Source organism: Pseudophryne corroboree, unplaced genomic scaffold (genome assembly GCF_028390025.1).
Source record: "Pseudophryne corroboree isolate aPseCor3 unplaced genomic scaffold, aPseCor3.hap2 scaffold_2414, whole genome shotgun sequence".
Lineage (NCBI taxonomy): Eukaryota > Metazoa > Chordata > Amphibia > Anura > Myobatrachidae > Pseudophryne > Pseudophryne corroboree.
The window spans coordinates 35,648-55,985 of record NW_026969070.1 but is presented as its reverse complement, the minus strand read 5'-3'; the positions used below and the strand labels follow the sequence as shown (position 1 = coordinate 55,985).

The window sequence follows — 20,338 nt, the reverse complement described above, 5'->3', positions numbered from 1 at the left end:
CCCACCCTCCTTTGGTGTGGGGCTCATGTTGGCCATGCCCCATCCCCTGAAGCATTCAAGCTGATTTCTTGCAGCAGCTGGGCACTGTAACAGCTCCAGAGCTGTTCTGTAAGGCAAGTAAAAGGGTGTGGGCCCTGCAGCACCACCTGTAGTTTGCATTGTGCGTTGGAAGGCACAAAGTAAGCAGACGGGAGGAGAAGTCAGGATAGTGCGCAAGGGCATCCTTTTCTCTTAGTCCGTAGAGGATGCTGGGGTCACATTAAGAACCATGGGGTATAGACGGGATCCGCAAGAGACATGGGCACTTTAAGACTATCAAAGGGTGTGAACTGGCTCCTCCCTCTATGCCCCTCCTCCAGACTCCAGTTATAGGAACTGTGCCCATGGAGACGGACATTTCGAGGAAAGGATTTATTGTTAAACTAAGGTGAGCATCTTACCAGCTCACACCTTAAGCATGCCGCAGAACGTGGCATTCAACAGAACACAAGCCAACGGCATGAATAATTGCAGCAAAAAGCTGACCAGAACCATAACACAACATGTGTATAACCACAAGTAATAACTGCAGACACAGTATGGACTGGGACGGGTGCCCAGCATCCTCTACAGACTAAGAGAAAAGGATTTACCGGTAGGTATTAAAATCCTATTTTCTCATACGACCTAGAGGATGCTGGGGTCACATTAAGAACCATGGGGTTATACCAAAGCTCTTGAACGGGTGGAAGAGTGCGTACGACTCTGCAGCACCGAATGACCCAACTTGAAGTTATCATCGGCCAAGGTATCAAACTTGTAAAACTTAGCAAAAGTGTTTACTAAATAGCTGCTCGGCAAAGTTGCAATGCCGAGACTCCCCGACCAGCTGCCCAGGATGAACCCACCTTTCTAGTAGAATGGGTCTTCACCTAATTCAGTAACGGCAATCCTGCCATGGAATGAGCATGCTGAATCTTACCACAGATCCAGCGCATAATGGTCTACATGGAAGCAGGACACCCAATCCTGTTGGGAGCATACAGGACAAACAGAGCCTCTGTTTTCCTAATCTGAACCGTTCTGGTGACATAAATTTTCAAAGTTCTGACCACAGCCAGAGACTTTGACTCAACGAAGGTGTCAGTGGCCAAAGGCACCATGTGGAAAGATGAACCACCTTCGGCAGAAATTGTTGACGTGTCCTCAATTCTGCTCTATCTTCATGAAAGATCAAATAAAGGCTCTTGTGATACTGCATGGTTTGTACTGTTTTCCATGTGCTCCCAGATCTTTCAAGCAAGTAGCATGGTCAAGAAAGTTCTGTTTGAAAAGAAACAAACATTTACTGTCATTGTTATGCAAATAAACTTACATTAAAGCTAACCAGAAAGCACACTCGTTCTGTCTTTAAACTGATAAAAGAAACCCCAATAATATGGGCATACCTCCCAACTTTGTCGGCTCGCAAAGAGGGACACACGCGCGGCGAAGTCGCACGCGCTCCCAAAAAGGGCGTGGCCTAAGTAAAAAGGGGCATGGCTTCGCGGGAGGACCCGCGATCGCGAGTCACGCCCCCGTTTTCGGCACTGAGGGGGCATGCCCAGCGCTCTGTGAGCCGCTGGCATGCCACCTCTCCCTCTGACTTCAGTGAATAGACGCTGTGCGCACAGCGACTATTCACCGCTGCTCTGCTAAGCAGGGCAGCGACAGACAGAGCCTCCCAACTGTCCTCCCCACCGCGGGACACTGCGGCCCGCAGGTGGGACAGCGGGACAGTCCCCAAAAAACGGGACTGTCCCGCGAAAATCGGGACAGTTGGGAGGTATGATATGGGGCATGCAAAAATTGAGATAAAACTCAGTTTTGCTCCTCTCCACGGAAATCTTTAGTAAAAGGCGAAAGATTTGTTCGTTCTGAAGAGAAACCAGAGCATGACCAAGATTCCACCTGTCGCCTGAGTGCCATGCCAGCAGTCCTCATTCAGCTCAAAGTGAGCACCCAATTTGAAAGAAAGAAAGCAGATTTCTCACCAGGCTTCCCCTTGCTATAAACATGGTTTGTACTCTTTTCCATGTGCTCCCAGATCTTTCAAGCAATTAGTATGGTCAAGAAAGTTCTGCTTGAAAAGAAACAGACATTTATTGTCATTGTTATGCAAATAAACTTACATTAAAGCTAACAAGAAAGCACACTCGTTCTGTCTTTAAACTGATAAAAGAAACCCCAATAATATGGGGCATGCAAAAATTGAGATAAAACTCAGTTTTGCTCCTCTCCACGGATAATCTTTAATAAAAGGCGAAAGATTTGTTCATTCTGAAGAGAAACCAGAGCATGACCAAGATTCCACCTGTCGCCTGAGTGCTGTGCCAGCAGTCCTCATTCAGATCAAAGTGAGCGCCCAATTTGAAAGAAAGCAGATTTCTCACCTGGCTTCTCCTTGCTATAAGCATGGTTTGTACTGTATTCCATGTGCTCCCAGATCTTTAAAGCAAGTAGCATGGTCAAGAAAGTTCTGTTTGAACATAAATAAACATTTACTGTCATTTCTATGCAAATGAGCTTACATTAAAGCACACTCATTCTATCTTTAAACCGGTAAAAGAAACCCCAAAAAGATGGGGCATGCAAAAATTGAGATAAAACTCGGTTTTGCTCCTCTCCACGGAAATCTTTAGTAAGAGGCGAAAGATTTGTTCGTTCTGAAGAGAAACCAGAGCATGACCAAGATTTTTATCTGAAAATATGTGTTCTCCCTGCAGTTGTTGTCCCCAGATGAGAGTTCCCTTGTGCTGCCTCAGCTGAATCTCCTTTACTTGACAGAGATGTGCCTGAGCAGCGGCCCTCCCCAGCCCTATCCCAAATCATACTTATTTTGCATAGGCGATACCATGGTCATGAAGATTGTTCTCCCAGGGTGAGGTTCATTCATTGCATTCTGGGTATGCTGACCCCTGTGATTTCCCCAAATGTGGGAAACTCGACTGCATTATTTGTGGTAGTGGGGGACTGTGTTTGTGCTTTCCTCTAGTCAGCTCTGGTAAAAGTCAGATTTATTTGTCTCAGATCTTCCTCTAGCCTTGTTCTTCTTTCGAGAGTTCCCTTGTGCTGCCTAAGTTGGATCTCTTTCACTTGACAGGGGGGTGCCCGAGTAGCGACCCTCCCCAGCTCTAGCCCAACTCCTACTTACCTGCCAGGTGAGATACTATGATCATGAAGGTGCTTCTCCCAGGGCAAGGCTCACCCATTGCACTCTGGGTGTGGTGCCCCTGCGATTTCCCCAAATGTGGGAAGCTTGACTGCATAATTTGTGTTTCCCCTGGTCGGCTCTCGTATAATTCAGATCTCTTTGTCTCAGGTCTCTCTCCAGCCTAGTTTGCTGTCTGTTTCCACTTCTTTTTTCATGAGCCCCTCCCTTTTATACCCTTGTGCACTATCCTGACTTCTCCTCTTGTCTGCTTATTTTGTGCCTTCCAATGCACAATGCAAACTACAGGTAGTGCTGCAGGGCCCACACCCTTTTACTTGCCGTACAGAGCAGCTCTGGAGCTGTTACAGTGCCCAGCTGCTGCAAGAAATCAGCTTGAATGCTTCAGGGGCTGGGGCATAGCCAACATGAGCCCCACACCGAAGGAGGGTGGAGGTGTTTAATGCGAACTAGGGGTCATCCAAGCGCCGCAAAAGGCCGCTATGCCCTGCACGCCCCTTTTCTCTTTTCATATGCAGACGAGGGTTGAAGCCAACTTTGACCCACTGCTTGGATGACATCACCGTATGCAAATCCATCTGCTGCAGGCCTTCCCCCAGGAATGCTTGCACTAGTTGTTGCATTTGGTTTGTTGTTTGGGGGTGCTTCATTATTAGGCAGCCTTCTGCCCTCCCATGTTCATCTGAAAATATGTGTTCTCCCTGCAGTTGTTGTCCCCAGATGAGAGTTCCCTTGTGCTGCCTCAGTTGAATCTCCTTTACTTGACAGAGATGTGCCTGAGCAGCGGCCCTCCCCAGCCCTATCCCAAATCATACTTATTTTGCATAGGAGATACCATGGTCATGAAGATTGTTCTCCCAGGGTGAGGTTCATTCATTGCATTCTGGGTATGCTGACCCCTGTGATTTCCCCAAATGTGGGAAACTCGACTGCATTATTTGTGGTAGTGGGGGACTGTGTTTGTGCTTTCCTCTGGTCAGCTCTGGTAAAAGTCAGATTTATTTGTCTCAGATCTTCCTCTAGCCTTGTTCTTCTTTCGAGAGTTCCCTTGTGCTGCCTCAGTTGAATCTCCTTCACTTGACAGGGGGGTACCCGAGCAGCGACCCTCCCCAGCTCTAGCCCAACTTCTACTTACCTGGCAGGTGAGATACTATGATCATGTAGGTGCTTCTCCCAGGGCAAGGCTCACCCATTGCACTCTGGGTGTGCTGCTCCTGCGATTTCCCCAAATGTGGGAAACTTGACTGCATAATTTGTGTTTCCCCTGGTCGGCTCTCGTATAATTCAGATCTCTTTGTCTCAGGTCTCTCTCCAGCCTAGTTTGCTGTCTGTTTCAACTTCTCTTTTCTTGAGCCGCTCCCTTCTATGCCCTTGCGCACTATCCTGACTTCTCCCGTCTGCTTACTTTGTGCCTTCCAATGCATAATGCAAACTACAGGTAGTGCTGCAGGGCCCACACCCTTTTACTTGCCGTTCAGAGCAGCTCTGGAGCTGTTACAGTGCCCAGCTGCTGCAAGAAATCAGCTTGAATGCTTCAGGGGCTGGGGCATAGCCAACATGAGCCCCACACCGAAGGAGGGTGGAGGTGTTTAATGCGAACTAGGGGTCATCCAAGCGCCGCAAAAGGCCGCCATGCCGTGCACGCCCCTTTTCTCTTTTCATATGCAGACGAGGGTTGAAGCCAACTTTGACCCACTGCTTGGATGACATCACTATATGCAAATCCATCTGCTGCAGGCCTTCCCCCAGGAATGCTTGTACTAGTTGTTGCATTTGGTTTGTTGTTTGGGGGTGCTTCAGTATTAGGCAGCCTTCTGCCCTCCCATGTTTATCTGAAAATGTGTTCTCCCTGCAGTTGTTGTCCCCAGATGAGAGTTCCCTTGTGCTGCCTCAGTTGAATCTCCTTTACTTGACAGAGATGTGCCTGAGCAGCGGCCCTCCCCAACCCTATCCCAAATCATACTTATTTTGCATAGGCGATACCATGGTCATGAAGATTGTTCTCCCAGGGTGAGGTTCATTCATTGCATTCTGGGTATGCTGACCCCTGTGATTTCCCCAAATGTGGGAAACTCGACTGCATTATTTGTGGTAGTGGGGGACTGTGTTTGTGCTTTCCTCTGGACAGCTCTGGTAAAAGTCAGATTTCTTTGTCTCAGATCTTCCTCTAGCCTTGTTCTTCTTTCGAGAGTTCCCTTGTGCTGCCTCAGTTGGATCTCTTTAACTTGACAGGGGGGTGCCCGAGCAGCGACCCTCCCCAGCTCTAGCCCAACTCCTACTTACTTGCCAGGTGAGATACTATGATCATGAAGGATCTTCTCCCAGGGCAAGGCTCACCCATTGCACTCTGGGTGTGGTGCCCCTGCGATTTCCCCAAATGTGGGAAGCTTGACTGCATAATTTGTGTTTCCCCTGGTCGGCTCTCGTATAATTCAGATCTCTTTGTCTCAGGTCTCTCTCCAGCCTAGTTTGCTGTCTGTTTCCACTTCTTTTTTCATGAGCCCCTCCCTTTTATACCCTTGTGCACTATCCTGACTTCTCCTCCTGTCTGCTTACTTTGTGCCTTCCAATGCACAATGCAAACTACAGGTAGTGCTGTAGGGCCCACACCCTTTTACTTGCCGTACAGAGCAGCTCTGGAGCTGTTACAGTGCCCAGCTACTGCAAGAAATCAGCTTGAATGCTTCAGGGGCTGGGGCACAGCCAACATGAGCCCCACACCGAAGGAGGGTGGAGGTGTTTAATGTGAACTAGGGGTCATCCAAGCACCGCAAAAGGCCGCCATGCCCTGCACGCCCCTTTTCTCTTTTCATATGCAGACGAGGGTTGAAGCCAACTTTGACCCACTGCTTGGATGACATCACCGTATGCAAATCCATCTGCTGCAGGCCTTCCCCCAGGAATGCTTGCACTAGTTGTTGCATTTGGTTTGTTGTTTGGGGGTGCTTCAGTATTAGGCAGCCTTCTGCCCTCCCATGTTCATCTGAAAATATGTGTTCTCCCTGCAGTTGTTGTCCCCAGATGAGAGTTCCCTTGTGCTGCCTCAGTTGAATCTCCTTTACTTGACAGAGATGTGCCTGAGCAGCGGCCCTCCCCAGCCCTATCCCAAATCATACTTATTTTGCATAGGAGATACCATGGTCATGAAGATTGTTCTCCCAGGGTGAGGTTCATTCATTGCATTCTGGGTATGCTGACCCCTGTGATTTCCCCAAATGTGGGAAACTCGACTGCATTATTTGTGGTAGTGGGGGACTGTGTTTGTGCTATCCTCTGGTCAGCTCTGGTAAAAGTCAGATTTATTTGTCTCAGATCTTCCTCTAGCCTTGTTCTTCTTTCGAGAGTTTCCTTGTGCTGCCTCAGTTGGATCTCTTTCACTTGACAGGGGGGTGCCCGAGCAGCGACCCTCCCCAGCTCTAGCCCAACTCCTACTTACCTGCCAGGTGAGATACTATGATCATGAAGGTGCTTCTCCCAGGGCAAGGCTCACCCATTGCACTCTGATTTCCCCAAATGTGGGAAGCTTGACTGCATAATTTGTGTTTCCCCTGGTCGGCTCTCGTATAATTCAGATCTCTTTGTCTCAGGTCTCTCTCCAGCCTAGTTTGCTGTCTGTTTCCACTTCTTTTTTCATGAGCCCCTCCCTTTTATACCCTTGTGCACTATCCTGACTTCTCCTCCTGTCTGCTTACTTTGTGCCTTCCAATGCACAATGCAAACTACAGGTAGTGCTGCAGGGCCCACACCCTTTTACTTGCCGTACAGAGCAGCTCTGGAGCTGTTACAGTGCCCAGCTGCTGCAAGAAATCAGCTTGAATGCTTCAGGGGCTGGGGCATAGCCAACATGAGCCCCACACCGAAGGAGGGTGGAGGTGTTTAATGCGAACTAGGGGTCATCCAAGCGCCGCAAAAGGCCGCCATGCCCTGCACGCCCCTTTTCTCTTTTCATATGCAGACGAGGGTTGAAGCCAACTTTGACCCACTGCTTGGATGACATCACCGTATGCAAATCCATCTGCTGCAGGCCTTCCCCCAGGAATGCTTGCACTAGTTGATGCATTTGGTTTGTTGTTTGGGGGTGCTTCAGTATTAGGCAGCCTTCTGCCCTCCCATGTTCATCTGAAAATATGTGTTCTCCCTGCAGTTGTTGTCCCCAGATGAGAGTTCCCTTGTGCTGCCTCAGTTGAATCTCCTTTACTTGACAGAGATGTGCCTGAGCAGCGGCCCTCCCCAGCCCTATCCCAAATCATACTTATTTTGCATAGGAGATACCATGGTCATGAAGATTGTTCTCCCACGGTGAGGTTCATTCATTGCATTCTGGGTATGCTGACCCCTGTGATTTCCCCAAATGTGGGAAACTCGACTGCTTTATTTGTGGTAGTGGGGGACTGTGTTTGTGCTTTCCTCTGGTCAGCTCTGGTAAAAGTCAGATTTCTTTGTCTCAGATCTTCCTTTAGCCTTGTTCTTCTTTCGAGAGTTCCCTTGTGCTGCCTCAGTTGGATCTCCTTCACTTGACAGGGGGGTACCCGAGCAGCGACCCTCCCCAGCTCTAGCCCAACTTCTACTTACCTGGCAGGTGAGATACTATGATCATGTAGGTGCTTCTCCCAGGGCAAGGCTCACCCATTGCACTCTGGGTGTGCTGCTCCTGCGATTTCCCCAAATGTGTGAAACTTGACTGCATAATTTGTGTTTCCCCTGGTCGGCTCTCGTATAATTCAGATCTCTTTGTCTCAGGTCTCTCTCCAGCCTAGTTTGCTGTCTGTTTCAACTTCTCTTTTCTTGAGCCGCTCCCTTCTATGCCCTTGCGCACTATCCTGACTTCTCCCGTCTGCTTACTTTGTGCCTTCCAATGCACAATGCAAACTACAGGTAGTGCTGCAGGGCCCACACCCTTTTACTTGCCGTTCAGAGCTGCTCTGGAGCTGTTACAGTGCCCAGCTGCTGCAATAAATCAGCTTGAATGCTTCAGGGGATGGGGCATGGCCAACATGAGCCCCACACCAAAGGAGGGTGGGGTGTTTAATGCGAACTAGGGGTCATCCAAGCACCGCAAAAGGCCGCCATGCCCTGCACGCCCCTTTTCTCTTTTCATATGCAGATGAGGGTTGAAGCCAACTTTGACCCACTGCTTGGATGACATCACCGTATGCAAATCCGTCTTCTGCAGAACTTCCCCCAGGAATGCTTGCACTAGTTGTTGCATTTGGTTTGTTGTTTGGGAGTGCTTCAGTATTAGGCAGCCTTCTGCCCTCCCATGTTCATCTGAAAATATGTGTTCTCCCTGCAGTTGTTGTCCCCAGATGAGAGTTCCCTTGTGCTGCCTCAGTTGAATCTCCTTTACTTGACAGAGATGTGCATGAGCAGCGGCCCTCCCCAGCCCTATCCCAAATCATACTTATTTTGCATAGGAGATACCATGGTCATGAAGATTACTCTCCCAGGGTGAGGTTCATTCATTGCATTCTGGGTATGCTGACCCCTGTGATTTCCCCAAATGTGGGAAACGTGACTGCTTTATTTGTTGGCAGTGGGGGACTGTGTTTGTGTTTTCCTCTGATCTCTGGTAAAAGTCAGATTTCTTTGTTTCAGATCTTCCTCTAGCCTTGTTCTTCTTTCGAGAGTTTCCTTGTGCTGCCTCAGTTGGATCTCCTTCACTTGACAGGGGGGTGCCCGAGCAGCGACCCTCCCCAGCTCTAGCCCAACTCCTACTTACCTGCCAGGTGAGATACTATGATCATGAAGGTGCTTCTCCCAGGGCAAGGCTCACCCATTGCACTCTGGGTGTGCTGCCCCTGCGATTTCCCCAAATGTGGGAAACTTGACTGCATAATTTGTGTTTCCCCTGGTCAGGTCTCGTATAATTCAGATCTCTTTGTCTCAGGTCTCTCTCCTGCCTAGTTTGCTGTCTGTTTCCACTTCTCTTTTCTTGAGCCGCTCCCTTCTATGCCCTTGCGCACTATCCTGACTTCTCCTCCTTTCTGCTTACTTTGTGCCTTCCAACGCACAATGCGAACTACAGGTAGTGCTGCAGGGCCCACACCCTTTTACTTGCCTTACAGAGCAGCTCTGGAGCTGTTACAGTGCCCAGCTGCTGCAAGAAATCAGCTTGAATGCTTCAGGGGCTGGGGCATAGCCAACATGAGCCCCACACCGAAGGAGGGTGGAGGTGTTTAATGCAAACTAGGGGTCAGCCAAGTGCTGCAAAAGGCCACCATGCCCTGCACGCCCCTTTTCTCTTTTCATATGCAGACGAGGGTTGAAGCCAACTTTGACCCACTGCTTGGATGACATCACCATATGCAAATCTATTTGCTGCAGGCCTTCCCCCAGGAATGCTTGCACTAGTTGTTGCATTTGGTTTGTTGTTTGGGGGTGCTTCAGTATTAGGCAGCCTTCTGCCCTCCCATGTTCATCTGAAAATATGTGTTCTCCCTGCAGTTGTTGTCCCCAGATGAGAGTTCCCTTGTGCTGCCTCAGTTGAATCTCCTTTACTTGACAGAGATGTGCCTGAGCAGCGGCCCTCCGCAGCCATATCCCAAATCATACTTATTTTGCATAGGAGATACCATTGTTATGAAGATTGTTCTCCCAGGGTGCGGTTCATTCATTGCACTCTGGGTATGCTGAACCCTGTGATTTCCCCAAATGTGGGAAACTCGACTGCATTATTTGTGGTAGTGGTGGACTGTGTTTGTGCTTTCCTCTGGTCAGCTCTGGTTAAAGTCAGATTTCTTTGTCTCAGATCTTCCTCTAGCCTTGTTCTTCTTTCGAGAGTTCCTTTGTGCTGCCTCAGTTGGATCTCCTTCACTTGACAGGGGGGTGCCCGAGCAGCGACCCTCCCCAGCTCTAGCCCAACTCCTACTTACCTGCCAGGTGAGATACTATGATCATGAAGGTGCTTCTCCAAGGGCAAGGCTCACCCATTGCACTCTGGGTGTGCTGCTCCTGCGATTTCCCCAAATGTGGGAAACTTGACTGCATAATTTGTGTTTCCCCTGGTCAGGTCTCGTATAATTCAGATATCTTTGTCTCAGGTCTCTCTCCAGCCTAGTTTGCTGTCTGTTTCCACTTCTCTTTTCTTGAGCCGCTCCCTTCTATGCCCTTGCGCACTATCCTGACTTCTCCTCCTTTCTGCTTACTTTGTGCCTTCCAACGCACAATGCGAACTACAGGTAGTGCTGCAGGGCCCACACCCTTTTACTTGCCTTACAGAGCAGCTCTGGAGCTGTTACAGTGCCCAGCTGCTGCAAGAAATCAGCTTGAATGCTTCAGGGGCTGGGGCATAGCCAACATGAGCCCCACACCGAAGGAGGGTGGAGGTGTTTAATGCAAACTAGGGGTCAGCCAAGTGCCGCAAAAGGCCACCATGCCCTGCACGCCCCTTTTCTCTTTTCATATGCAGACGAGGGTTGAAGCCAACTTTGACCCACTGCTTGGATGACATCACCATATGCAAATCTATCTGCTGCAGGCCTTCCCCCAGGAATGCTTGCACTAGTTGTTGCATTTGGTTTGTTGTTTGGGGGTGCTTCAGTATTAGGCAGCCTTCTGCTCTCCCATGTTCATCTGAAAATATGTGTTCTCCCTGCAGTTGTTGTCCCCAGATGAGAGTTCCCTTGTGCTGCCTCAGTTGAATCTCCTTTACTTGACAGAGATGTGCCTGAGCAGCGGCCCTCCCCAGCCCTATCCCAAATCATACTTATTTTGCATAGGAGATACCATGGTCATAAAGATTGTTCTCCCAGGGTGAGGTTCATTCATTGCATTCTGGGTATGCTGACCCCTGTGATTTCCCCAAATGTGGGAAACTCAACTGCATTATTTGTGGTAGTGGGGGACTGTGTTTGTGTTTTCCTCTGGTCAGCTCTGGTAAAAGTCAGATTTCTTTGTCTCAGATCTTCCTCTAGCCTTGTTCTTCTTTCGAGAGTTCCATTGTGCTGCCTCAGTTTGATCTCCTTCACTTGACAGGGGGGTACCCGAGCAGCGACCCTCCCCAGCTCTAGCCCAACTCCTACATACCTGCCAGGTGAGATACTATGATCATGAAGGTGCTTCTCCCAGGGCAAGGCTCACCCATTGCACTCTGGGTGTGCTGCTCCTGTGATTTCCCCAAATGTGGGAAACTTGACTGCATAATTTGTGTTTCCCCTGGTCGGCTCTCGTATAATTCAGATCTCTTTGTCTCAGGTCTCTCTCCTGCCTAGTTTGCTGTCTGTTTCCACTTCTCTTTTCTTGAGCCGCTCCCTTCTATGCCCTTGCGCACTATCCTGACTTCTCCTCCTTTCTGCTTACTTTGTGCCTTCCAACGCACAATGCGAACTACAGGTAGTGCTGCAGGGCCCACACCCTTTTACTTGCCTTACAGAGCAGCTCTGGAGCTGTTACAGTGCCCAGCTGCTGCAAGAAATCAGCTTGAATGCTTCAGGGGCTGGGGCATAGCCAACATGAGCCCCACACCGAAGGAGGGTGGAGGTGTTTAATGCAAACTAGGGGTCAGCCAAGTGCTGCAAAAGGCCACCATGCCCTGCACGCCCCTTTTCTCTTTTCATATGCAGACGAGGGTTGAAGCCAACTTTGACCCACTGCTTGGATGACATCACCATATGCAAATCTATTTGCTGCAGGCCTTCCCCCAGGAATGCTTGCACTAGTTGTTGCATTTGGTTTGTTGTTTGGGGGTGCTTCAGTATTAGGCAGCCTTCTGCCCTCCCATGTTCATCTGAAAATATGTGTTCTCCCTGCAGTTGTTGTCCCCAGATGAGAGTTCCCTTGTGCTGCCTCAGTTGAATCTCCTTTACTTGACAGAGATGTGCCTGAGCAGCGGCCCTCCGCAGCCATATCCCAAATCATACTTATTTTGCATAGGAGATACCATTGTTATGAAGATTGTTCTCCCAGGGTGCGGTTCATTCATTGCACTCTGGGTATGCTGAACCCTGTGATTTCCCCAAATGTGGGAAACTCGACTGCATTATTTGTGGTAGTGGTGGACTGTGTTTGTGCTTTCCTCTGGTCAGCTCTGGTTAAAGTCAGATTTCTTTGTCTCAGATCTTCCTCTAGCCTTGTTCTTCTTTCGAGAGTTCCTTTGTGCTGCCTCAGTTGGATCTCCTTCACTTGACAGGGGGGTGCCCGAGCAGCGACCCTCCCCAGCTCTAGCCCAACTCCTACTTACCTGCCAGGTGAGATACTATGATCATGAAGGTGCTTCTCCAAGGGCAAGGCTCACCCATTGCACTCTGGGTGTGCTGCTCCTGCGATTTCCCCAAATGTGGGAAACTTGACTGCATAATTTGTGTTTCCCCTGGTCAGGTCTCGTATAATTCAGATATCTTTGTCTCAGGTCTCTCTCCAGCCTAGTTTGCTGTCTGTTTCCACTTCTCTTTTCTTGAGCCGCTCCCTTCTATGCCCTTGCGCACTATCCTGACTTCTCCTCCTTTCTGCTTACTTTGTGCCTTCCAACGCACAATGCGAACTACAGGTAGTGCTGCAGGGCCCACACCCTTTTACTTGCCTTACAGAGCAGCTCTGGAGCTGTTACAGTGCCCAGCTGCTGCAAGAAATCAGCTTGAATGCTTCAGGGGCTGGGGCATAGCCAACATGAGCCCCACACCGAAGGAGGGTGGAGGTGTTTAATGCAAACTAGGGGTCAGCCAAGTGCCGCAAAAGGCCACCATGCCCTGCACGCCCCTTTTCTCTTTTCATATGCAGACGAGGGTTGAAGCCAACTTTGACCCACTGCTTGGATGACATCACCATATGCAAATCTATCTGCTGCAGGCCTTCCCCCAGGAATGCTTGCACTAGTTGTTGCATTTGGTTTGTTGTTTGGGGGTGCTTCAGTATTAGGCAGCCTTCTGCTCTCCCATGTTCATCTGAAAATATGTGTTCTCCCTGCAGTTGTTGTCCCCAGATGAGAGTTCCCTTGTGCTGCCTCAGTTGAATCTCCTTTACTTGACAGAGATGTGCCTGAGCAGCGGCCCTCCCCAGCCCTATCCCAAATCATACTTATTTTGCATAGGAGATACCATGGTCATAAAGATTGTTCTCCCAGGGTGAGGTTCATTCATTGCATTCTGGGTATGCTGACCCCTGTGATTTCCCCAAATGTGGGAAACTCAACTGCATTATTTGTGGTAGTGGGGGACTGTGTTTGTGTTTTCCTCTGGTCAGCTCTGGTAAAAGTCAGATTTCTTTGTCTCAGATCTTCCTCTAGCCTTGTTCTTCTTTCGAGAGTTCCATTGTGCTGCCTCAGTTTGATCTCCTTCACTTGACAGGGGGGTACCCGAGCAGCGACCCTCCCCAGCTCTAGCCCAACTCCTACATACCTGCCAGGTGAGATACTATGATCATGAAGGTGCTTCTCCCAGGGCAAGGCTCACCCATTGCACTCTGGGTGTGCTGCTCCTGTGATTTCCCCAAATGTGGGAAACTTGACTGCATAATTTGTGTTTCCCCTGGTCGGCTCTCGTATAATTCAGATCTCTTTGTCTCAGGTCTCTCTCCAGCCTAGTTTGCTGTCTGTTTCCACTTCTCTTTTCTTGAGCCGCTGCCTTCTATGCCCTTGTGCACTCTCCTGACTTCACCTGTCTGCTTACTTTGTGCCTTCCAACGCACAATGCAAACTACAGGTAGTGCTGCAGGGCCAACACCCTTTTACTTGCCTTACAGAGCAGCTCTGGAGCTGTTACAGTGCCCAGCTGCTGCAAGAAATCAGCTTGAATGCTTCAGGGGCTGGGGCATAGCCAACATGAGCCCCACACCGACGGAGGGTGGAGGTGTTTAATGCTAACTAAGGGTCATCCAAGCGCCGCAAAAGGCCGCCATGCCCTGCATACCCCTTTTCTCTTTTCATATGCAGATGAGGGTTCCAGCCAACTTTGGCCCACTGCTTGGATGACATCACCGTATGCAAATCCGTCTTCTGCAGACCTTTTCCCAGGAATGCTTGTACTAGTTGTTGCATTTGGTTTGTTGTTTGGGGGTGCTTCAGTATTAGGCAGCCTTCTGCTCTCCCATGTTCATCTGAAAATATGTGTTCTCCCTGCAGTTGTTGTCCCCAGATGAGAGTTCCCTTGTGCTGCCTCAGTTGAATCTCCTTTACTTGACAGAGATGTGCCTGAGCAGCGGCCCTCCCCAGCCCTATCCCAAATCATACTTATTTTGCATAGGAGATACAATTGTCATGAAGATTGTTCTCCCAGGGTGAAGTTCATTCATTGCATTCTGGGTATGCTGACTCCTGTGATTTCCCCAAATGTGGGAAACTCGACTGCATTATTTGTGGTAGTGGGGGACTGTGTTTGTGCTTTCCTCTGGTCAGCTCTGGTAAAAGTCAGATTTCTTTGTCTCAGATCTTCCTCTAGCCTTGTTCTTTTTTCGAGAGTTTCCTTGTGCTGCCTCAGTTGGATCTCCTTCACTTGACAGGGGGGTGCCCGAACAGCGACCCTCCCCAGCTCTAGCCCAACTCCTACTTACCTGCCAGGTGAGATACTATGATCAGGAAGGTGCTTCTCCCAGGGCAAGGCTCACCCAATGCACTCTGGGTGTGCTGCTCCTACGATTTCCCCAAATGTGGGACACTTGATTACATAATTTGTGTTTCCTCTGGTCGGCTCTCGTATAATTCAGATCTCTTTGTCTCAGGTCTCTCTCCAGCCTAGTTTGCTGTCTGTTTCCACTTCTCTTTTCTTGAGCCGCTCCCTTCTATGCCCTTGTGCACTATCCTGACTTCTCCCGTCTGCTTACTTTGTGCCCGTCTGCTTACTTTGTGCCTTCCAACGCACAATGCAAACTACAGGTAGTGCTGCAGGGCCCACACCCTTTTACTTGCTTTACAGAGCAGCTCTGGAGCTGTTACAGTGCCCAGCTGCTGCAAGAAATCAGCTTGAATGCTTCAGGGGCTGGGGCATAGCCAACATGAGCCCCACACCGAAGGAAGGTGGAGGTGTTTAATGCGAACTAGGGGTCATCCAAGCGCCGCAAAAGGCCGCCATGCCCTGCACACCCCTTTTTTATTTTCATATGCAGACGAGGGTTGAAGCCAACTTTGACCCACTGCTTGGATGACATCACCATATGCAAATCCATCTGCTGCAGGCCTTCCCCCAGGAATGCTTGCACTAGTAGTTGCATTTGATTTGTTGTTTGGGGGTGCTTCAGTATTAGGCAGCCTTCTGCCCTCCCATGTTCATCTGAAAATATGTGTTCTCCCTGCAGTTGTTGTCCCCAGATGAGAGTTCCCTTGTGTTGCCTCAGTTGAATCTCCTTTACTTGACAGAGATGTGCCTGAGCAGCGGCCCTCCCCAGCCCTATCCCAAATCATACTTATTTTGCATAGGAGATACCATGGTCATGAAGATTGTTCTCCCAGGGTGAGGTTCATTCATTGCACTCTGGGTATGCTGACCCCTGTGATTTCCCCAAATGTGGGAAACTCGACTGCATTATTTGTAGTAGTGGGGGACTGCGTTTGTGCTTTCCTCTGGTCAGCTCTGGTAAAAGTCAGATTTCTTTGTCTCAGATCTTCCTCTAGCCTTGTTCTTCTTTCGAGAGTTCCCTTGTGCTGCCTCAGTTGGATCTCCTTCACTTGACAGGGGGTGCCCGAGCAGCAATCCTCCACAGCTCTAGCCCAACTCCTACTTACCTGCCAGGTGAGATACTATGATCTTCACTGTTAGGGCAATCAGGATGTGGAATTCCCTGCCAGGGAAGGTGGTAATGGCGGACTCTGTAATTGGATTTAAAAAAGGAATGGATACATTTCTGAATGAAAAAGCTATCCAAGGTTATAATACTTAAAATATCAACATGGTTAATCCGGGGGTAACATGAGTTATAGTAGCTAACTAGTCATAAAACATTATTCAGCAAGTATGTAGAATCATCACAACTTAAAACAGGTTGAACACGATGGGCAATTTGCCTCTATTCAACCTCAAAAACTATGTTACTATATGTTACTATATTACTATGTTACTGTAGTATACAGAACACCACAATGTAATGAGCAGTGATAGTGAGCACTGATGAGGATACTAGAACTGACACTGAGCAGCAAGATGCAGCACTGGACTATTAGTAATGTACTGTAGTATGCTGAGCACCACAATGCAGCACAAGACAATGAGCAGTGATACTGAGCACTGATGAGGATACTACTGAGAACTGACACTGAGCAGGAGAGACACACTACTAGTATTACTGAGCAGCAATAAGTAACCACTGATACTGAGCACTGATATTGAGATTTCCACTGAGAGAACATAGCCACGTCCTCTCCGCTCTCTCTTCAATGCACGAGTAAAAATGGCGGCAACGCGCAGCTCTTTATATGGAATCCGAATCTCGCGAGAATCCGACAGCGGGATGATGACATTTTCCCTTGTTCAGGTTTTCCGAGTCAGGCGGGAACAACCGAGCCTGCCTCGGACCAGTGTAAACCACGTGGAGTTCGTCGGGAATTCGGTTCTCGGAGAACCGAACCCGCTCCTCTCTACCTTATACCCATCAATTTTTTTATTTTCAATCTAAGCCCCTGCAGTTTTCTGTAAGCATCTGCTTCGCTATGATGATCAACAAGTCACAAGGGCAAACACTCAGGGCTTGAGGCGTAGATCTTAGGACCAGCTGCTACAAGCATGGCAGAGGTGTCACTATCACTGGTGACACCCAGAGAGGTGGCGAGGGAGATTGTAATGCAGTGCGCTCAGATAAGCAGTGCAATGGTAAAAAGGAGGCATGGTTTCATAGGTAGGGGCGTGGCCTGGTGGCCTGAATCTACATTTTGTTGCTCCGGGTGTCCCGGGGGTTGGGGGCTGCACCCGGGGACTAGTGTGTGTGCGGTGCTGGCTCCTGCACAGTGACAGGGCATGGCCACCCAGCATGACGCCTCCATTCTTGACCATGCTGTAATTGCAGTCGCACTGCAGTTCAGCGTGATCATAAAAAATGGTGTAGCCTCCTGCTGGTGCAGACTGTATGTGCGCGCAGGAAGCCGCCACCATTTTTGTGATCACAGCGGCTGAATGTGATGTCATACAGCCGCTGTGACCACGCCCCCTGTGTCTCCTCCGTTGCAGACCCCATTTTGAAGCCTTGCCCCCGCACCGCTCCATCCCTGACTTGGAAATGGAGTGTTGCTGACCCCCCTCTCCCCCCCCCGCCCCGATTGACAGGCAGAGGCGATCGCATTCTCTGCGGGGTGCCGCAGAAAATGCAGGCACATGCGTATGCTGTTAGCAAATTTTGCAGTTGGATCGCTTATTGTGATTGCATTCCAACCTGAATCAGGCCCTATTACCTATCACAATGCGCTGCGGGCAGTACAAAATTGGGTTAATATAGGAGTAAAACTCCCAGACCTGTGCTCCTTAACTGTACCTGGTGGCTAGTGGAGCGGCTGCCCAGTAATCAGTGTCCACGCCAGTGCGCACACGGTCCACCCCCTACGGCCACGCTCCCCTTCATCAGCGGCCTCGTGATCCGGAAGGGCGGTGTGTGTGTGACTGACCTTAGGAAGAAACTGGAGCCTCCGCTGCAGTGACCCAGCAACCAGGGCACGGGAGTATACAGCGCCGCTGGGAGTGATGAAGCTGCAGTAAAGATGTCTGTTAGACCTAGCCTGCTGCAGCCCTTGTAGATTCTCATAAAACAAGTTCTTCTTTTCTTGTCAAAATTAATAGCTAAGAATAGGCTGCCTGAGGCAGGCCCCTGTTAAGTGGCCTGCTACTGAAGGCACCAACTACAAACTGAGCTCCCTGTTCATGGAAGCGGGGTTATAGAGGAGGATGCGCTGAGCATCTTGGGAACAGTCAAAAGCTTTGAGCCGGTTGGTGCCTCAGATCAAGATCCTACTCTACACCCCAATGTGAATCCTTGTGGAGTCCAGTGTACCCCACAGAAGAAATTAATGTGTCACACCCATTGGCAGCAACCTTAGAATAGCTGCTGACGGGCACAATTGAGAAAGGAAGGGGGGGGGGGGACATTTGAATCCAGCACATAGATGCAATTCAAATATGTAATTTGTACCTTCCTATTTTAAAATATAATGGATGAACCTCACCCTGTGAGAACAATCTTCATGATCAAGAGATCTCATATGCAAAATAAGTATGAGTTGGGATAGGGCTGGGGAGGAGATTCAACTGAGGACGCACAAGGGAACTCTCGTCTGGGGACACCAACTGCAGGGAGACCACATCTGTTCAGATGAACATGGGAGGGTGGAAGGCTGCCTAATATTGAAGCACCATCAAATATCAAACCATATGCAACAACTAGTACAAGCATTCCTGGGGGAAGGTCTGCAGAAGACGGATTTGCATACGGTGATGTCATCCAAGATGTGGGCCAAAGTTGGCTGGAACCCTCATCTGCATATGAAAAGAGAAAAGGGGCATGCAGGGCATGGCGGCCTTTTGCGGTGCTTGGATGACCCCTAGTTCGCATTAAACACCCCCACCCTCCTTTGGTGTGGGGCTCATGTTGGCCATGCCCCATCCCCTGAAGCATTCAAGCTGATTTCTTGCAGCAGCTGGGCACTGTAACAGCTCCAGAGCTGTTCTGTAAGGCAAGTAAAAGGGTGTGGGCCCTGCAGCACCACCTGTAGTTCGCATTGTGCGTTGGAAGGCACAAAGTAAGCAGACGGGAGGAGAAGTCAGGATAGTGCGCAAGGGCATCCTTTTCTCTTAGTCCGTAGAGGATGCTGGGGTCACATTAAGAACCATGGGGTATAGACGGGATCCGCAAGAGACATGGGCACTTTAAGACTTTCAAAGGGTGTGAACTGGCTCCTCCCTCTATGCCCCTCCTCCAGACTCCAGTTATAGGAACTGTGCCCAGGGAGACGGACATTTCGAGGAAAGGATTTATTGTTAAACTAAGGTGAGCATCTTACCAGCTCACACCTTAAGCATGCCGCAGAACGTGGCATTCAACAGAACACAAGCCAACGGCATGAACAATTGCAGCAAAAAGCTGACCAGAACCATAACATAACATGTGTATAACCACAAGTAATAACTGCAGACACAGTATGGACTGGGACGGGTGCCCAGCATCCTCTACGGACTAAGAGAAAAGGATTTACCAGTAGGTATTAAAATCCTATTTTCTCATACGACCTAGAGGATGCTGGGGTCACATTAAGAACCATGGGGTTATACCAAAGCTCTTGAACGGGTGGGAGAGTGCGTACGACTCTGCAGCACCGAATGACCCAACTTGAGGTTATCATCAGCCAAGGTATCAAACTTGTAAAACTTAGCAAAAGTGTTTACTAAATAGCTGCTCGGCAAAGTTGCAATGCCGAGACTCCCCGACCAGCTGCCCAGGATGAACCCACCTTTCTAGTAGAATGGGTCTTCACCTAATTCAGTAATGGCAATCCTGCCATGGAATGAGCATGCTGAATCTTACCACAGATCCAGCGCATAATGGTCTACATGGAAGCAGGACACCCAATCCTGTTGGGAGCATACAGGACAAACAGAGCCTCTGTTTTCCTAATCTGAACCGTTCTGGTGACATAAATTTTCAAAGTTCTGACCACAGCCAGAGACTTTGACTCAACGAAGGTGTCAGTGGCCAAAGGCACCATGTGGAAAGATGAACCACCTTCGGCAGAAATTGTTGACGTGTCCTCAATTCTGCTCTATCTTCATGAAAGATCAAATAAAGGCTCTTGTGATACTGCATGGTTTGTACTGTTTTCCATGTGCTCCCAGATCTTTCAAGCAAGTAGCATGGTCAAGAAAGTTCTGTTTGAAAAGAAACAACATTTACTGTCATTGTTATAGAATTTGGGAGAAAAAACAAGAAGAAATCTGCACTGTTGACGCACTGGACAGAATGAATGAATCATAAAATATAACCTTTATTAAGTATGTATTAAAATTGGATAAATATTAATATTATTATCCCAAACTGCAGTGAAACATAAATGTTAAAATCACAGAACTAACATACATGTGCATAAGAAGAATAAAGAGATGTGAAAAAAAGGTTTAAAAAGCGTGTCCGTGTGTGATTATTTTTGAAGGCACAACCCTGGCGGGGTTGTTTATATAGATATATATGTTGCTAATAATCACTTTCTAGCGTAATGTTATTAAATAGCTGTTAGTATCTATGTCGTCAGGT

At 48.9% G+C, this 20,338-nt stretch overlaps 25 non-coding genes across 25 annotated transcripts; 22 read left to right on the top strand and 3 right to left on the bottom strand.

Annotated features, from left to right (window-relative positions):
• Positions 1-1,802: 1,802 nt before the first annotated feature.
• On the bottom strand, positions 1,803-1,915 carry LOC135011300 (U5 spliceosomal RNA). Its single transcript, XR_010210407.1, has one exon. It is a non-coding gene; the product is annotated as a U5 spliceosomal RNA (small nuclear RNA).
• A 286-nt stretch (positions 1,916-2,201) lies between these two features.
• Positions 2,202-2,318, bottom strand: LOC135011302 (U5 spliceosomal RNA). Its single transcript, XR_010210409.1, has one exon. It is a non-coding gene; the product is annotated as a U5 spliceosomal RNA (small nuclear RNA).
• A 270-nt stretch (positions 2,319-2,588) lies between these two features.
• Positions 2,589-2,704, bottom strand: LOC135011354 (U5 spliceosomal RNA). The gene has a single exon (XR_010210459.1). It is a non-coding gene; the product is annotated as a U5 spliceosomal RNA (small nuclear RNA).
• A 144-nt stretch (positions 2,705-2,848) lies between these two features.
• Positions 2,849-3,012, top strand: LOC135011313 (U1 spliceosomal RNA). The gene has a single exon (XR_010210419.1). It is a non-coding gene; the product is annotated as a U1 spliceosomal RNA (small nuclear RNA).
• A 152-nt stretch (positions 3,013-3,164) lies between these two features.
• Positions 3,165-3,327, top strand: LOC135011345 (U1 spliceosomal RNA). The gene has a single exon (XR_010210450.1). It is a non-coding gene; the product is annotated as a U1 spliceosomal RNA (small nuclear RNA).
• Positions 3,328-4,001: 674 nt separating this feature from the next.
• Positions 4,002-4,165, top strand: LOC135011306 (U1 spliceosomal RNA). The gene has a single exon (XR_010210412.1). It is a non-coding gene; the product is annotated as a U1 spliceosomal RNA (small nuclear RNA).
• A 152-nt stretch (positions 4,166-4,317) lies between these two features.
• LOC135011327 (U1 spliceosomal RNA) lies at positions 4,318-4,480 on the top strand. Its single transcript, XR_010210433.1, has one exon. It is a non-coding gene; the product is annotated as a U1 spliceosomal RNA (small nuclear RNA).
• A 669-nt stretch (positions 4,481-5,149) lies between these two features.
• LOC135011317 (U1 spliceosomal RNA) lies at positions 5,150-5,313 on the top strand. The gene has a single exon (XR_010210423.1). It is a non-coding gene; the product is annotated as a U1 spliceosomal RNA (small nuclear RNA).
• Positions 5,314-5,465: 152 nt separating this feature from the next.
• LOC135011348 (U1 spliceosomal RNA) lies at positions 5,466-5,628 on the top strand. The gene has a single exon (XR_010210453.1). It is a non-coding gene; the product is annotated as a U1 spliceosomal RNA (small nuclear RNA).
• Positions 5,629-6,302: 674 nt separating this feature from the next.
• LOC135011307 (U1 spliceosomal RNA) lies at positions 6,303-6,466 on the top strand. The gene has a single exon (XR_010210413.1). It is a non-coding gene; the product is annotated as a U1 spliceosomal RNA (small nuclear RNA).
• A 972-nt stretch (positions 6,467-7,438) lies between these two features.
• On the top strand, positions 7,439-7,602 carry LOC135011319 (U1 spliceosomal RNA). Its single transcript, XR_010210425.1, has one exon. It is a non-coding gene; the product is annotated as a U1 spliceosomal RNA (small nuclear RNA).
• A 152-nt stretch (positions 7,603-7,754) lies between these two features.
• Positions 7,755-7,917, top strand: LOC135011332 (U1 spliceosomal RNA). The gene has a single exon (XR_010210437.1). It is a non-coding gene; the product is annotated as a U1 spliceosomal RNA (small nuclear RNA).
• A 670-nt stretch (positions 7,918-8,587) lies between these two features.
• On the top strand, positions 8,588-8,752 carry LOC135011338 (U1 spliceosomal RNA). The gene has a single exon (XR_010210444.1). It is a non-coding gene; the product is annotated as a U1 spliceosomal RNA (small nuclear RNA).
• Positions 8,753-8,901: 149 nt separating this feature from the next.
• Positions 8,902-9,064, top strand: LOC135011330 (U1 spliceosomal RNA). Its single transcript, XR_010210435.1, has one exon. It is a non-coding gene; the product is annotated as a U1 spliceosomal RNA (small nuclear RNA).
• A 674-nt stretch (positions 9,065-9,738) lies between these two features.
• Positions 9,739-9,902, top strand: LOC135011323 (U1 spliceosomal RNA). The gene has a single exon (XR_010210429.1). It is a non-coding gene; the product is annotated as a U1 spliceosomal RNA (small nuclear RNA).
• A 152-nt stretch (positions 9,903-10,054) lies between these two features.
• LOC135011335 (U1 spliceosomal RNA) lies at positions 10,055-10,217 on the top strand. Its single transcript, XR_010210441.1, has one exon. It is a non-coding gene; the product is annotated as a U1 spliceosomal RNA (small nuclear RNA).
• A 674-nt stretch (positions 10,218-10,891) lies between these two features.
• Positions 10,892-11,055, top strand: LOC135011311 (U1 spliceosomal RNA). The gene has a single exon (XR_010210417.1). It is a non-coding gene; the product is annotated as a U1 spliceosomal RNA (small nuclear RNA).
• A 152-nt stretch (positions 11,056-11,207) lies between these two features.
• Positions 11,208-11,370, top strand: LOC135011342 (U1 spliceosomal RNA). The gene has a single exon (XR_010210447.1). It is a non-coding gene; the product is annotated as a U1 spliceosomal RNA (small nuclear RNA).
• A 674-nt stretch (positions 11,371-12,044) lies between these two features.
• LOC135011322 (U1 spliceosomal RNA) lies at positions 12,045-12,208 on the top strand. The gene has a single exon (XR_010210428.1). It is a non-coding gene; the product is annotated as a U1 spliceosomal RNA (small nuclear RNA).
• A 152-nt stretch (positions 12,209-12,360) lies between these two features.
• Positions 12,361-12,523, top strand: LOC135011334 (U1 spliceosomal RNA). The gene has a single exon (XR_010210440.1). It is a non-coding gene; the product is annotated as a U1 spliceosomal RNA (small nuclear RNA).
• A 674-nt stretch (positions 12,524-13,197) lies between these two features.
• Positions 13,198-13,361, top strand: LOC135011310 (U1 spliceosomal RNA). Its single transcript, XR_010210416.1, has one exon. It is a non-coding gene; the product is annotated as a U1 spliceosomal RNA (small nuclear RNA).
• A 152-nt stretch (positions 13,362-13,513) lies between these two features.
• On the top strand, positions 13,514-13,676 carry LOC135011341 (U1 spliceosomal RNA). The gene has a single exon (XR_010210446.1). It is a non-coding gene; the product is annotated as a U1 spliceosomal RNA (small nuclear RNA).
• Positions 13,677-14,347: 671 nt separating this feature from the next.
• LOC135011309 (U1 spliceosomal RNA) lies at positions 14,348-14,511 on the top strand. Its single transcript, XR_010210415.1, has one exon. It is a non-coding gene; the product is annotated as a U1 spliceosomal RNA (small nuclear RNA).
• Positions 14,512-14,663: 152 nt separating this feature from the next.
• Positions 14,664-14,826, top strand: LOC135011347 (U1 spliceosomal RNA). The gene has a single exon (XR_010210452.1). It is a non-coding gene; the product is annotated as a U1 spliceosomal RNA (small nuclear RNA).
• Positions 14,827-15,516: 690 nt separating this feature from the next.
• Positions 15,517-15,680, top strand: LOC135011314 (U1 spliceosomal RNA). Its single transcript, XR_010210420.1, has one exon. It is a non-coding gene; the product is annotated as a U1 spliceosomal RNA (small nuclear RNA).
• Positions 15,681-20,338: the final 4,658 nt, after the last annotated feature.